Source organism: Tasmannia lanceolata, unplaced genomic scaffold (assembly GCF_043159265.1).
Source record: "Tasmannia lanceolata isolate RefF3 unplaced genomic scaffold, GAP_Taslan_0.1 ptg000025l, whole genome shotgun sequence".
NCBI classification, from domain to species: Eukaryota; Viridiplantae; Streptophyta; class Magnoliopsida; order Canellales; family Winteraceae; genus Tasmannia; species Tasmannia lanceolata.
Genome location: NW_027518702.1, coordinates 3,467,991 through 3,483,530, shown reverse-complemented (window position 1 = coordinate 3,483,530; position 15,540 = coordinate 3,467,991). Strand labels below are relative to the sequence as shown.

Below are 15,540 nucleotides of genomic sequence, written 5' to 3'. Positions count from 1 at the left end.
TTTTGAGTCGAGAGTTGCTCCCTCGTTCGTTGTTTGTTTGTGGTGTGTTTTATTTGTTTGTGTTAGAGTTAGGAGTGAGTCCCAGCTAGGAGTTTTACGCCTCCATCCGGTCAGTTGGCGATCCACATCGCCAATTGATGACTAGGTCTAAGATGCGATAGATCCTACTATTTTTTTTTCTTAGGATATACAGCCTAGCTACACATAGATTATAGGAACTACCTGCATTAGCTTAGGGCTAACCTGCATTTAGTTAGGGCATATAGGGTGTCCTAAAATCTACAATCCATTGGAATTTAAATAATCACACAAGAAGCTTTTAAGAACTAGTCCGGTCTTTTAGATCGAGTCTAGGATAGAGGTCTAGATGTCGTAGGCATAATAGCTTAGAATAGGTGCGAAGAACTACGTTGCCTTGATTCTCGTGGAGGCGGGGATACGTAGGCTTCTTTGGATGAACATCAGATCATCTAAAGACTCGGGCCTAGGTATAGATTAGAGTCTTAGGGTTGTATGGTATCGAGTCATTTTCTATGTTTTGCAGTGTTTTCTTACTTTATTGCGCAGACCTTATGCTTTTAGCTGTAGCATGCATGTGTTTGCACACTAGAACTTAGACACCAATTTAGGTTTGACATTCATAACCTAGTTATTCTCAGGTGACACTTTTTATTTCTTTTATGTGTGTTTATTATTCCTCCGAGACATGCATGATTAGATAGACGTCTTCTCGGAGATTTGTGTTCCCATTTCATATGATTTTCACCCAAAGCTCTTCAAAATTATTAAGTAAATGGCATAAGAGACCAGGTGTTTGCACTTGGGCGGATGAGGTGCTCTTTAGACCTTCCGAATTTGTAACCAGGCACGAACCCTCTTTTTTTTAAAATCTCTGGTTATCCGTTGCAACAGAGCATAGTATGGGATCCTTGGCCGACTTCCTTGGATGGCGACTCTTCTTTGTTTAAGGTACGCCTCGAATCTGGGCTAGTCCCCGAATCGAGAGGTATCTCACCTTTTATATCGCCACTCATGCTGTGAGAGGCATTTCTTTCGAGAGTTCCTTGGTAGAGCTCTCCATTCACGTGGATGATCATGAGACTTAGCGTGGGGCCCGTTCCCCGCCTCTCTCTCGGATCGGGGTCCACAGTCCCTCTCCCACCCTTCCTCATCATCGGGTAAGCACCTAGTATTCCATGAAAAAAAAATCATGGTAGCCAAACTTCCCCTCGAGTGTTTTATTAATCTTGTACGATTGATTGGGATGTCACACCGTTTTACTACCATCCGAAATCGCCAATACCTGAAATGTTATCGGATTTTGTCTGAAATTTCGGTTTTTTTGTAATTTCGCCCCAAAATTTTGACAAATTCAACCCAATTATTATTTTAATGGAGTACCCCATTTCAGCCGAAATTGTGAAATTCCAGCTGAAATTTTGGTTGCGGTGAGGGCCGAAATGCATTCAGAAACTGAAATTTAAAACCATGTTCGCTACAAAGTGGCCGAAATATAAATGTTACCCTTCAGTTCTTTAGTTTTATAAGTAGGAAGTGTGTTTGATTGGTATGGTTGTAAGGACAATTTCATTTCTTTTTTTAACATTTTATGATAAACCATTGTTAGGATTTGATCTAGATGTCGAACTTAAGTTTCATATGACACACCAAAATGTGAAGGGAACTGCATATCGATTTGTACACCATGATGCCACTCAGATGATCCAGGTCTCGAGTTCTAAAGAACAATCATGGTAAATCAATAACAAGCTCCTACGTAAGTAGATGAAAAGGAATATGGATTCCCATTCCCTTAATTTCCATATTCCCTTGATTTGAGGGGAAAGTCAAACAGTGCAGAATGGGTTGCATTTGGAAAATTTACCGTCAATGAGGACCACCATGTCAATAGTAAATGACTACCAAATAAAGCTAGGAGAAATGGAATGCATATACTTTTAATTTCCCATTTATTGGAGCATAAAAAAGGAACTTAAGGGTGCGTTTGGATGTTGGAATTAGGCGCTCTAATCGGCATCCTATTCTGATTTTGTCTGATTCTAGAGTTTGGTTGAAAAAAAATGAACGGGCGGAAATGACACAAAGTGGAATTAATGGCGGAAATATTGTAATCTGTTTCCTTTCCCACGAGGTGTTATTCTGATTCTACCTTAATTGGAATGATATTTTTGCTTCCAATAATCAGTTTCGGGCTCAAAAATTGGTTCTTAAAATTCAAATAATATATGACCTTAATTTTGAGTCCAATAATCGCTTTTGGATTTACAATCGGTTGTAAAAATCTAAAACGAATAGGGCCTAAGGCTTATGTTCTTCCATAGAAGCTCGTAAGCTCTATATCTGAGCAATTTGATTAATTCATGTCCGAGTAGTTTGTTTCGTTTGTAATATTAACGATTTGATGCAAACGGCTCTCTCAGTTTTGTTCTTCTTGGTCTCCTTTTAACTTTCTAATTTCAGCACTTTGAATTGAGATATTCTGTTGTTATTCTTAGTTTCTCGTTGGTTTTCTTCCCGGCGGAAAATCTGACTACTGGGTATAGTTTCTTGTTTCGCTCTTCTCTGAGTTTGTTTTACCATGATAAAATAGATGATATAGTCATTTTCTCTGCTCTTCCTTTTTCTGAAGTATTGTAATTTGCAGACTGGAAGCTAAAATCAGTACGTTAAGGTAGCCAAGTAGTGTTTTTTACCTATGTTGCAAGGATTCGGATTCGCGTGTCGGCGTCCAACACGACACGGATTCGAGGTCCTGGATTCGGCAAGCCACGAAAAGTAGGATTCGGATTCGTTAATTTTTAAATAAAATAAAATTTTCAAAATTAAAATTTTATATATATATATATATATATATATATATATATAGAGAGAGAGAGAGAGAGAGAGAGAGAGAGAGAGAGATATGTATGTATATATATTCATGAAACATTTGAGGGTAGAGGGTTCTTGCGAGTTTTGTATTAAGAGAGTTGAAGAAGGAAGGAGGTTGATGTTCGAGGGTTGAAGCACTAGGGTTTTTATTAAAAGAGTACGGGCTGTGCTTTCATATAAAAAAAGATAAGAAAACACATTTAAAGGGAAGATATGCAAGATTCGTATTTGAAAAGAGACAACGATGAATTGGATTTGCCCGAAAAAAACAGGATTCGTGAGGAAAAGAGACAATGATGAATCGGATTCGCCCGAAAAAAATAGGATTCGTGTGGGACACAGCTACAACAAGAATCTGGGTCTGTCCCACGTGAATCCTTGCCCGATTCGCATGTGGAGATGTGTCGACACAGATTCAGCATAGGGAGGCAAAGAATCCATGCATAGTTTTTTTTACAGTTGGCGGTGTAGCCATTGTAGCCTAGTTTTTTTTTGAAAGAAAACAAATTTTATTGATAATTACAGAATAAATGGGTTACGAGGATGGGGACGAAGACGAGTCATCCCACCCATGTAACAACGCCTACACCTCAGCAAACCATTGTGCCCATTACTAGTACTGCTTTTACATTCACACCCTCCCGTGGAAGTCCAATATGCAATGCTCTATACCCTTAGTATACTCCCCCCCTTCAAGTCTCGCCAAACCTATATAAAAAATATCTCGGATATTTTCAAAATAATTTATTTTAATCACGACATTTTGATAAAACGATAAAATCCCAAAATAATCCCGAGATTATTAAAAGGGAAGTGATATATTCGCCCCTTTTGATCACCAGGGACACCCAGAGCTAGTGTATCAATGACTAAATGGGGCTGATGTACCTTGATAAGTTTATGATTTTTTTTCCTTTTTTGGACTTGTTTATATCTTGGACCAGTTTCAAAATTTGGATTTGTTGCTATTTTTAGCATGCTTATTACTAGTCCCAATCAGCCGCAAGGTAACTCTCTTCCCTTCATCCTCTTCTTTCTCCTTTTCCTTCTCTCATTCCTCGCTTCTCTTCTCCATTGTTGTCGTCCACTTCCTTTGCTGTTGTCTTTCAGCAATAGCAGCAAAATCTGCCCCTTTTCTCTCCACTTCCACCTCTTATGGCTACTGTTGCTGCCAGTGCTTCCCTCACTCCATTTCCGCCACTTTTCCCCACCATCATACGCGACACCAGTGGCTGGTACAGGAGACTTAAAAGAGAAAGCTGGGTCAAAATGTAAAGTAAATACACTCCTGCTGACTTTAGGGCCAACTAATACCAAATACTATTGGGCTTTAGACAAGGAGCGACATCCGTGAGAGAATACATGGAGAAGTTCCACTTCCCGACTGTCTGTAACAGCATAATTGAAGACGGTGAGCAGGCCACTGCTAGATACATTGACAGGCTTCATTATCATATCCAGGAGTCTGTCCCCATACCCTGCTCACAGTGGATGATGCCTTTCGATTAATCCGAGATGCTGACTCAACGATCTCAACGGCAAGACTCTGATCGAGTCCCACATAGCTCATCCAGTAGAGGGCCCGTTGCTAGTCGACCGCTTTCCTACTCTTCCACCTAAGACCAAGAGTACAACCACGAGACCATCTATTGGCAAGTTGAGTATGGGCTGTGGACTCTGAGGATCCATACCGGAACCTGCCATTCAAATATTTCAAGTGTTGTGAACCTCATCACAGGTCATCGGATTGGCCATGTCATATGTTTAATCCTCATAACATTTTACCAGAACAAGTAGATGACAAGGATGATAATGATCATGAACTAGAGGACCCCCCCTCCCCGAGTGGAGTGCTCAACGCGAGGATACAAATGACCTACCTCTTGCGAGCGAGCACGATGGGACCACCCTTGATGGGGATCATGACCGATCTGTATGTATTATTCATTATGTCTTGATATCCCCTAAGGTGCCTGAATTGATGAGATAGACGACTGTTCTAAGTTGTTATCTCTATCATTCAAGCTTGTTCGGAGATCGGCTAACCAGATGTGTGGAAGACTGAAAAGTTACATTGACAATATAATTGCCGTGGGGTGGGGGGGGGGGGGGGGGGGGGGGGGGGGCTGGCTGCTCCACAAAAATTACAAGATCCCCTCTTATATAAGGGGGTTGGAATGTTTAAGTGGTGGGCCCTATTAGGCTACCAATAAGATAAAAGCAAATCCACCAAACTGACTTAAGTGGGCATGTGTGGGCCATGGTATAGGCAATGTTAAAAGGGAAGAAGTGTGGGCCCTAGGTGATTTGGACAGTCCCCGCATCTAGGATAGCAATATGCTAAATATAGCAACGAATCCAAAAATAGAAACTAGTCCTAAACTAGAAACACATCCCAAGTAGAAACAATCCTACTTTGTAATTCCATTGACGTATGGGGAATATGAAGATTGAGGTGATATGATTCACCTGACTAATGACCTTCACCAATTTTCTTCTTCGTCTGCTAGTCCTAAAACACAACCAGAGGGAGAATACTGCAGTTCAGATTTTTACTCAAGGAATTAATAAAGAGAAGATTTGTGGATTAATAGGGGACATGCATAACTGATATGGTTCCCTTACCTGAATGTAGTAAATGTTTCATCGGCCAACCTTACACTATTAACAAATTTTAAACATTCAATAGAAGAGAATAATTGTGACGTACCACTCATACGATTAAGTCTATCACCAAGAGGATATGAGATAGAGGATCAAAACAACTCCCTTAAAACACAGCCAAACTTCATGAGCTCTCGTCTCTTGATGCATAACTTGTATTCCAGTTCCCAATTCACCGCAGACCATTCTGGCTTTGCAAGACGGAACTGACAACCAAACATAGAAGGGTGCATTATTCAAATAAATAAATGTGGCCGGGTAACTTCTATGTTCAGTTTGTACGCAGCTTGCAAATATACTCTTCTCTTTAAAACATTTTTGGCTTCTGATGATAATGAGATGGTGTTGAAAAAGTATCTGGTATCTTGAAGTTATCTTGTAATCTGCTCATGTGTTAATCAATTTTGTTCTGGTAATATTTTATCCTAGATGCCATTTGGATGCCATTTGGATCTAGTTTTTTGTGGCCTTTGGGCTGTGAATGTGTGGGTGTTATTAATCAGAATCTCAAGATGTATGCAACTGTCAGTGTATCTATGCAGTTAAATCACGATTACATTTATGCAGTTAATTTTGATAATCTTTTCAACGAATATGCCAGTTAACATGTTTTTGGTGAAGTAAATTTTTAAATAGTAAGATCTCATGCAATATTGGACGATTTTCACTGTCAATGTTGTATTACAAAACTGGGTTGATTTCCATCCAGTTTACCAATGTCAGAGCTTATACCTCATTGGCTTGAGTTGCTAAATGTATGGGACTACAGGGGCTTGTCTCCGATTCCTCATGTTACTCTTTGTGGAATTATCCATGTCTCTACTTATGTGGATATTTTGGCTGAGCAATTTTGGTTGAACAGGTGAAAAGACGGGCTAGAATTCACAGACTTCGACTGGAGAAGGGTGCATTAAAAGCGTCTGAAGAGATAGGAAAATGTAACTATATGCTTCAAATTTTATTTAATGGGTCTGTCTCTTCTGTTTTGGAATATGTTTTTTGTTGGCTTTATTGTTGATCTTTTCTACCTCCTATGCAGATGATCCGACTAAAGATCCAAATCTATCAGGGGACCCATACAAGACATTGTTTGTGGCAAGGCTTGTGAGTTGTTTGATACCACTTTTCCCCCTGTTATTCAGGTTTACCTTTGAATTATATGAGTGAATATGGAATATGTTGTGTGTCTCCTGTGCAGAATTATGAGACCACTGAGCACAGAATCAAAAGGGAGTTTGAAGCTTATGGGCCAATCAAGCGGGTAAGTATTTTAGGGCATTCCCAAGGGGGGCTCAGGTTATTGCTCATGGCTTGGGTAAGAGTTTCAGTGGACATATTCTTGTTCTCCCATTTTTTCCTTATGGAGTTCTCTAAACTTTTACCTCAATTTTCAAGTTCATGAAAATGAGCAGCCACCATCTTCGTGTTCTGAATTTTTTTCTTCGCCTAAAAATCAAAAGTAATTGTAATACTAGGTATGTTGATCTATGTTTCCTTCTAAAAGTTAAATGCTCAAGTGAAAAGGCCAATCTGAGATTTTAACTTCAAGGACGGTTAAATTGTTTCCCAATTGGTAAGTCAGCCACAGATGTCCTTTCTATTGCCATCATGATTGCAACAGTGATGATCACATCTTGTGCGGTGAAGATGTACACCTTAAAGGTGGGCATGACTAGTGATTCAAAGTGCCCGACTTTGCAAGCCGTGCTCTCTTTAGTTTGAAAAGGAGAATTGGGTGAACACCAGTAGGGATAAGCCTTGAAAAAAAAAATCCACTGGTAGGGAGAAAATACAAGTATCTTTGTCACCGATGGCAATGCTGGTTTGTTCCATTTATTTTTACTCTAATAAGTTTCTTTGATTTTATGGCCAATAGAATATCTTTTAGGATTCAGTGAGACACTTCCTAGTTAGTAGCGTTTAGTTTCCTATTTGAACCAAGTATCCGTTGATGAGGGGGCTGGTGGTTAGTCAACTCCCCAAACCGTGCACTCTTAAGTTTGAAAAGGAGAATGTTGAACATCTACCTGTTTTTAAATTTAACTGCTTGGTAAACGCCGGTAGGGAGAAATACAGGTATCTTTGCCACTGATGGCAATGATGGTTTGTTGCATTTATTTTTCCTCTAAGAAGTTTATCTTTGATTTTATGGCCAATAGAATATCTTTTAGGATTCAGTGAGACACTCAACTTCCTAGTTAGTCGCATTTAGTTTCCTATTTGAAGCAAGTATCCCTGGTAAGGGGCCCGGTGGTTAGTCTACTTCACAACTGGTATGTTGGCCGCGCATCTTGGTTTCTTTTTTTTCCCCGGCATCTCAGTGGTGGTGATGGTGCTGCATCTCAGTTGCTGTCCTTTATTTTAAGCTATGAAAGTCGACCGTCACTTTAATTATCTGGTGCTGGGTATAGACAAATTAAGGTTACTCAGGTTTTGTTTTGCCAGTATTTGATATCTGGTTATTCTGCATTTATGTTGCTACTGAAAATTTTATTTTGACTTCAAAGGCCAATTGAAACTCATCTACACTTCAGAAGATAACCTGGTAGTTTCTATATAATTTATAGGATTTATCATTTTAGAAAACTCTTTCTGTTAAAACTACTTGGTTGTTTTTATTCCATTATGTACTATATTCCATGCTTTAACTATAGTCCATGCTTTCTGTGTGTGACTATAGTTAATCCTTCGCTATGAATATTGCAGGTTCGTTTGATTACTAATAAAGAGACAAATAAGCCTAGAGGATATGCATTTGTTGAATACATGCATACACGGGACATGAAGAGTATGCCACTTTTTGATACTTAAGAGAAGTCTCTGTTGCATGGATTCTTTTCCCCTTATGCTGAATCCGCATCGACACGTTTCGACACTCGAATCCGACATGGATTTCCGTGGGACACACTCGGATTCTTGTTGTAGCCGTGTCTTGCACGAATCCGACACATCATTGTCTCTTTTAAAATGTGAATCCTGTATATTTTCTCTTTAGAAGTGTTTTCTCCTTAACTTTTTTTTTAATAAAAGCACAAAACGTCGTCTCTTAATAAAATCTCTAGCGCCTTGACTGTTTACCCTCGAACATCGACCCACTTCCTCCCCCTATTCTCTGAATAAAAAGCCTAACGCCACAATACTCCACCCTCAAAATTTTTCATGAATATATAAAAAAAAATTATTTTTTATTTTATTTAATAAAAATTGAATCCTCAAATCCTACTTTTGGGGGTTTTTCGAATACGACACCTCGAATCCATGTCGGATCCCGACACGCGAATCCTAATCCATGCAACACAGTGAGAAATATATGTACATGCATGCGTGTTTATTTTTCAGCATGGCCCTGTCATCGTTAAGTGAACTCTCCTTCTGACCCAAGTTCTGAATGGCTGATACCTTACACCTTGTAGCTGCATACAAGCAAGCTGATGCACGGAAGCTCGATAACAGAAGGGTTCTTGTTGACGTTGAGAGCGGTAGAACTGTTCCAAATTGGCGGCCCCGCCGACTGGGTGGTGGACTAGGATCAACTAGGATTGGAGGTGAAGAAGCAAATCAGAAGTATTCTGGCAGGTAAATGGCCTTCACCTCTTTATTTCAGCCCATTGTATATGCAGATTTTGAATGGTTTTGGATTTTGCCAGAATGACTAAAATCATTCACAAAAATATATGCATGCAGTCCGCAGCCCTTCTATACATAAACCTTCAAGTATGTCCATGGTCAGTACATGTGTATATTTATTTTTGAATGTGTGACTATGGATATGGATACAGATATGGACATGGACACAGACACGGGATTGGAGATTCAACTGTATCTTTTGAGTAGCTTGCCTCAAATATTATGTTAGGTTAGTATAGCAATATCTGGGCTGACAGATTTGGACACTGTTTAAAAACTCCTTCTGAGTCAACTTAACTGAGTTGGCTCCCTTTTTACCTCGGCCAATTTCTCGACTGATTCTGAGTTTTGCCTTACCAAGTCAAGGAAAACTTCTTTGATTGGTCCGAGTTAATGAAAATTTACTGTCAATAATTGAGTTGCTGACTGCCTTCTATCTTCGGCTAAGTTCTTGTCCGAATCCGAGTGTTGAAACCCCGGACACAGTTATTGTTTATGCTAATGTTTTGAGTTTTGACCACAGGACAACACCCGGATATTCGTGTTAGAAGTTTTTTAGCTTATTGTAGCATTATCCAGAGCGACGATACCATTTATGGTTTCAGCTGACGTTTGAACAACCATTATACTCTGAGACAGCCTGAACTGTTTATTTCATGAAATTAGGACCAATATTATAGGCACCTGTTTATCTAATGTGTTTAACATTGAGAGTATAGAAAAGTCATTCCATGCATTTCATCATTAACCTTAGTTGATTCATTCTTTCATGTTTACCCATTTTGAAATACCCCAAACCGTCCAAAACGTGGGAATGTTTGGGAGGAGAGGGTATTTTAGTCCCGAAAATATAAATTATAAAATATTGGTTTTATTTAATTAGTAATTAAAAGAGGAATACGTTAGTTTCCAATTAGAGTGGGTTAGGGTTTCCAAAAGCCTTGCTAAGTTAGGACTCTTAAAAGCAAGAGCCTATAAATAAACACTTAGGCTCCAGATTTTGAAACTCTAAACCCTAAGAGAAATTGTGTGGGTGCTTTTGGGAGAGAAGAACGAAGAAAAGTTCGGGGAATTCATCTTCCAAGAGTAATCGAAGGAGTTACTTCGTGGGAGACAATTCAGACAAGTACCATAGGTGAGTAGACTTGTTCTACCACAGTTATTCATTACATTGAATATGATTCTTATGCAAGGTTATGCATGTTCGTGATTGTTATTGACTGTGTTGGTGTACACGAGGGTCACTAGTTATGGTATGGTATTGACTCCTGGTGCGGATCTACCATATGCACTTGTGTGTTAGATAGACTTAATAGTCATGGTATGGTATTGACTCCTGGTGCAGATCTACCATATGGTGGTATGGTATCGACTTCTGGTGCGGATCTACCATTCGCACGTATGTGCCAGTTAGACTTTTATAGTTACAGTTCTTGCATCAGGACATGGTGTTGTCCAAGTAAGGATACAATAGTTAATGTCCGTTGAGACAAAGTGTTTTGCATGGTTATGCCAATTATGTAGTTTGATAGCTAGATTGCTATGCCGATTACAGTTTTACATATATTGCCAATTATTCTGTTATATTTAATTGGTATTATGTTATTAAGTGTAGACATGTTTATTTCACTGAGCATTAGCTCATCCCACGCATTCTATGTTACAAATGATGGACAGTAGGATACATGAGTTCGCTGGCTTGGGAGTGAGCAAGGGCGACAGATTAGGAGAATTATGATTTTTCAGTTATTTGGATAGTAGTTTTAGTTGCAATGAATATCGAGACTTTTAAATTGATTATTTAAATTGGTTTATTGATGTAGTCCGTTGGACAAGGTTTAGTTTCCGCATTGATAACTCTGATGATGAATTAATAAATTAGTTTTGCTTTAGTAGCTCTGTTTATTGCATGGTTCCAGTGAGAATGCCTTACATATTCGTGGTTTGATGAATATGTGGCACTGTTATGTTCCTAGACCGGAAATTCGGTTTCGGGCGTAACACATTTGCATTCTCTTTTTCTGTTCATGATTTTTTATCCATCTGGCATGCCATTTCTGTTTGCATTCTTCTCCTTGTTCTATTCTATATGTATATTTTATAGTAATTCTCTTCTTCAACTGCTCAGAGAAGCACAACAGATAGTATCAGGAGGAGCACCTCGATCAGAGGAACCAAAAACACGGGATGATCGCCATGTAAACCGGTGAGATTCACTCTCCTATGTTATTTAATTTCTGTTTGAATTTGAGCTAGTTTGCAATAATCGTTAGCAGGGAACTGATTTAAGAACGAGATGAAATCTTTTGCAGCCACTTGTAAGCCAAGACGATAACTAAAAAACTTCAGTAGAAAACGATCAAATGTTCCATGAAAATAGGGATTTTCTATTCTCTAAACTGATACGGTCAAGTTCCAATTATATTTACGTCCATTATTTTTTATATATTGTCACTCTAACGATATTCTTTTGATGTGGAAAAACAATATATCAGGGAGAGGGAGAAATTCCGTGACAGAGGAAGGGAGAGGGAACGGCAGCGTGAGAAGTCTTGGGAGCGGTCTCATGACAGAGTACGTGACCGTGACCGTGATGTGAGAGATAATAGGCACTACAAGGACCGTGATAGAAACAGAGACAAGGACAGGGAGAGAGATAGGGGGCATGACCATGATCAAACCCGTGACCGCGACCACGATTGGGACCATGGTCATGACTATGACCGGGATCGGGAGAGGGAGCGTGACCGTGGCTGCGATCGCCCTCGCGAGAGGGAGAGGGACTATGACCATGGCGACTTTGACCATGATCATGGGCATGCCCGTGAGAGGGACTATGACCCTATCGAGCCAAAGTATGAGAGGGATTATCACATTATCAAGCCAAAGTATGAGAGGTACATTATCGAGCCAAAGTATAATCGGGACGAACCCGGTGGAAGAGACATGGATATCAATCACATTGAGCTCGAAGAGGATATTGAATGGGATGAGCATACTGAGCCTGGTCATGTCTATGGGGACCAAGAGCCTGAACATTATGACCATTATGAGCGCCCTAAAGATCAGGACCTGTACAGTCATCTCAAGCCCGAAGTGACCATGAACAATACGGACATGTAGAGTCTGAACATGCTCAAGCCCACTATAAGCGGTCTGATGACAATCATGGACGTAATGTTAAATTGGAGCCTGTTGATTATGATGAGCAATATGATCGTGCAGATTCCCAACCACGTGAAAGGGAGAGGACTCGCGACAAGGAACGGAAATATCAACGTTCGGAGAGATCACGATCACGTGACTACGGTCACTAGCAGTGTGGGTTTACAGCATCTTGAACTTGCATTCTTGCTTGGTAAGTAGTGTCTAAGGGGAATTTCTTATTGTGCTCTGAATCAGATATTTTACCATTTATGGTTTCAGGGGGATCAAGGAGGCAATGCTTTTGTTAATCACAAAAGTTGTTCTCGTTTAATGCATCATCAGTTTTGTGATAAAGGTATGCTATATGTGACTATTAGATTTCCATTTCTTCCAGAAATTTTTTAATGTTTGGTGTTATGGTATCCTTGCATGTCTATTCGAGCCCCAGATTATATGAGCTTGATTTGTCGGTGGAAAACTACTATTGATTGAAGACCTTACTTTTGGCCTATGAATATTTGTAGGAGTTCCTTCTTCTTTCCTTTTTATATTCCTTAAACATGCTTTTGGCTGGAATTACATTACAGCTATGATTTGTGGACACAGACACGAGTGCACGGCAAACTCCCAAAATTTAGAAATGGGGGCGCGTCTAAAATAGAAAGTATATATAATCACATAATTTATCAATACAGATTCATGTGTCGAGTTTCGACATGGATACGAGTTCTGATGTGGCAACATTTAAAAATCTAGAGATGGAGACATATACATACACATTAAATTACTGATTACTATCAGGTATTCATTTAATAAATTAATAAATTTTAGAATTAATCAACTATAATCTAAAACAAACATGAGATAATCAAATAACAACACATTTATCAATTTAATCTAATTCTCTTCCGTCTCTAATATACAGCAAGAAGGGAGACCAATATGATACAATGAGTATAGTCTTGGAATAAGACTTTGTTTTGGGTTTTAGGTTTAGGGGAGGGGATATAACAACAAATATGCCCACATTAACTCTTAACACTCCTAGCAGTACATTTGAAAGTGTCCAAAGGAGTGTGGATACGCGTGTCGTGTCTGACACGCATGTCAGCAATAAAGCAATAAATTCAAACTGTCGGCTAAATCATAGCATTACAGTATTCAATATGTCGGCTAAATCATAGCATTACAGTTATATCTGAAAGCTGTAAGATCTCAGGCTTCAATGTTCTTACCTCTTGATGTGTATTTTGTGCTCTCCGATGTTCTTACCCATAAAAATAAAATAAAATGTTGGAGAGTTAAAATGAAAAAAAACTAATTAAGGAAATATGTTAAATTTAAAATCAATTACAACATCCTATACCGGAAATTGAAATATGTGTGTTTATTGTCAGTTGGAGTGCGTTTGGATTCTGTTTCCATATCTTGATTCCAGAACATAGGAATCAGACTGCATTCGGATTGTAGGTATTACATCCCTATTCAATCTTTATCCAGAGGGACCTTTAATTTCTAATGATATCCCTCTAAATTAACCACTATTATGTCTTGTATGTCTAAATTGTAGAAAGAAAGAAAAATCCAAGAATTTTTTTTCTTGTCATAGTGGGTCCAACCAATGATTGATCTAAACCGTCCATTTGATAGGCCTAAAATCTCTAATAATCATTAAATTCTAACAACTAATAATGTTCTGGAAAAGAGATTTATGTTCCTTTTTTAGCACAAGTGATTAAAAAACATTCATGCATACACTTAAAACAAATTAGTAACCGTTACGAATCTCTGGTTTTCTGATGTAAATGACAAATATACCCTACTAGTGTTTATGGAGAGTTGTATACTGCATTCGAGGAGGATGAATCCCTCTTGAAAAAAGAATCTATTGATTCTCTCCCAATTGATTGGCTTCTAAGTATGATGATTTACTTCACGGGTGAGGCCTCTAATTTCATATTTCGGGTTAAAGAAGATGTGAAAGCGTGTTTCTCTTTATAAGAAAAATGCGTTACGGGTGGGACGAATCTCAGTCTCTTGTTCTGGCTTAACTTCTTTTGCTACAAATTTTTGACTTAATCAATCACATCAGGATCGTGCATCTGAATTCGCGAACTCCAACTTGCGAGAAATACACATGTGACTACTCTACCCGTCACGCGAACAATCGGTTCATTACAATGTAGCAACATTGAGGTGGTTGTTTTGTACAATTCTATAAGTGTTTTTTCATATTGTTTTCTTTCTAAAAATATGGATATTTTTGTCATTAAAAATGGTAATTTATGTGGACTTTGTATCGGTGGCACCATTTGAAAAAAAATTAAAGAATCGTCTAAAAATGGGTAGGTCTTCCTAGCTGTCTAGAAAATGTATTTGCTCTCTACTTATAGCATATTTATACACCCACTCTTACTCTGAAATCTGTTCATTGTTCATTTCCTCCATGGCCTCCCTTCAAGAGCGTAAGGACTTGGTCTACATGGCTAAGATAGCTGAGGATGTGAAGAGGTATAAAGACATAGTAGATTTCATGACAAAAGTCGTGAAAGATGCCATCGGAGGATTGACCATCAGAGAGAGGAATTTACTCATCATCGGTTATAAGAGCTTGATTGGAGAGCGGAGGGCTTCTTGGCAGATCCTCATGTCCGTCAAGCGCAAGGAGGAGGAGGCAAGGAACGATCAAAAGGTGGCATTGATCAAAAACTTTCTCGAGAAGATTGAAACCGAGGTCACTAATATTTGTTATGATGTTGTGATCCTTGTCGAAAAGCATCTCATCCCTTCATCGGGCGGTGGAGAACCATTGGCATATTATTATATGATGAAAGGGGATTTTTCTCGTTATCTTGCGGAGATTAACACTGGCTATGAGAGGAAATCGGCTGCGGCCAAGTCCTTAAAAGCTTATGAGACCGGTTACGAAGAGGCGAGGGAGGTTCTACCGCCTGCAAATCTGGTTCGCTTGGGCTTAGCATTGAATTTCTCAGTTTTTTACTATGAAATTATGAACATGCATGAAAAAGCTTTTAATTTGACTAAGCAAGCTTTAGATGAAGCTATTCCCAAGCTTGAAAGTGGTAAAATGAGTGAAGAATGTTACAAGGATGCCACTCTGATCATTCTACTTTTGAAGAACAATCTCAGTGTGTGGGAGGATGGTGACACTCTGGAAGGGGATGAAGGCAGTGTCTAATGCAAAGGTGA

The 15,540-nt window shown here is 39.0% G+C and overlaps 2 pseudogenes across 1 annotated transcript; both read left to right on the top strand.

Moving 5' to 3' along the window:
* Nucleotides 1–6,272: 6,272 nt before the first annotated feature.
* On the top strand, nucleotides 6,273–15,540 carry LOC143858269 (uncharacterized; annotated as a pseudogene). The gene is made up of 9 exons (XR_013238891.1): nucleotides 6,273–6,311; nucleotides 6,419–6,494; nucleotides 6,596–6,660; nucleotides 6,755–6,817; nucleotides 8,263–8,344; nucleotides 8,970–9,132; nucleotides 11,312–11,389; nucleotides 11,679–12,685; nucleotides 14,793–15,540. The product of XR_013238891.1 is annotated as an uncharacterized LOC143858269 (transcript).
* Nucleotides 14,777–15,529, top strand: LOC143858267 (14-3-3-like protein B pseudogene; annotated as a pseudogene).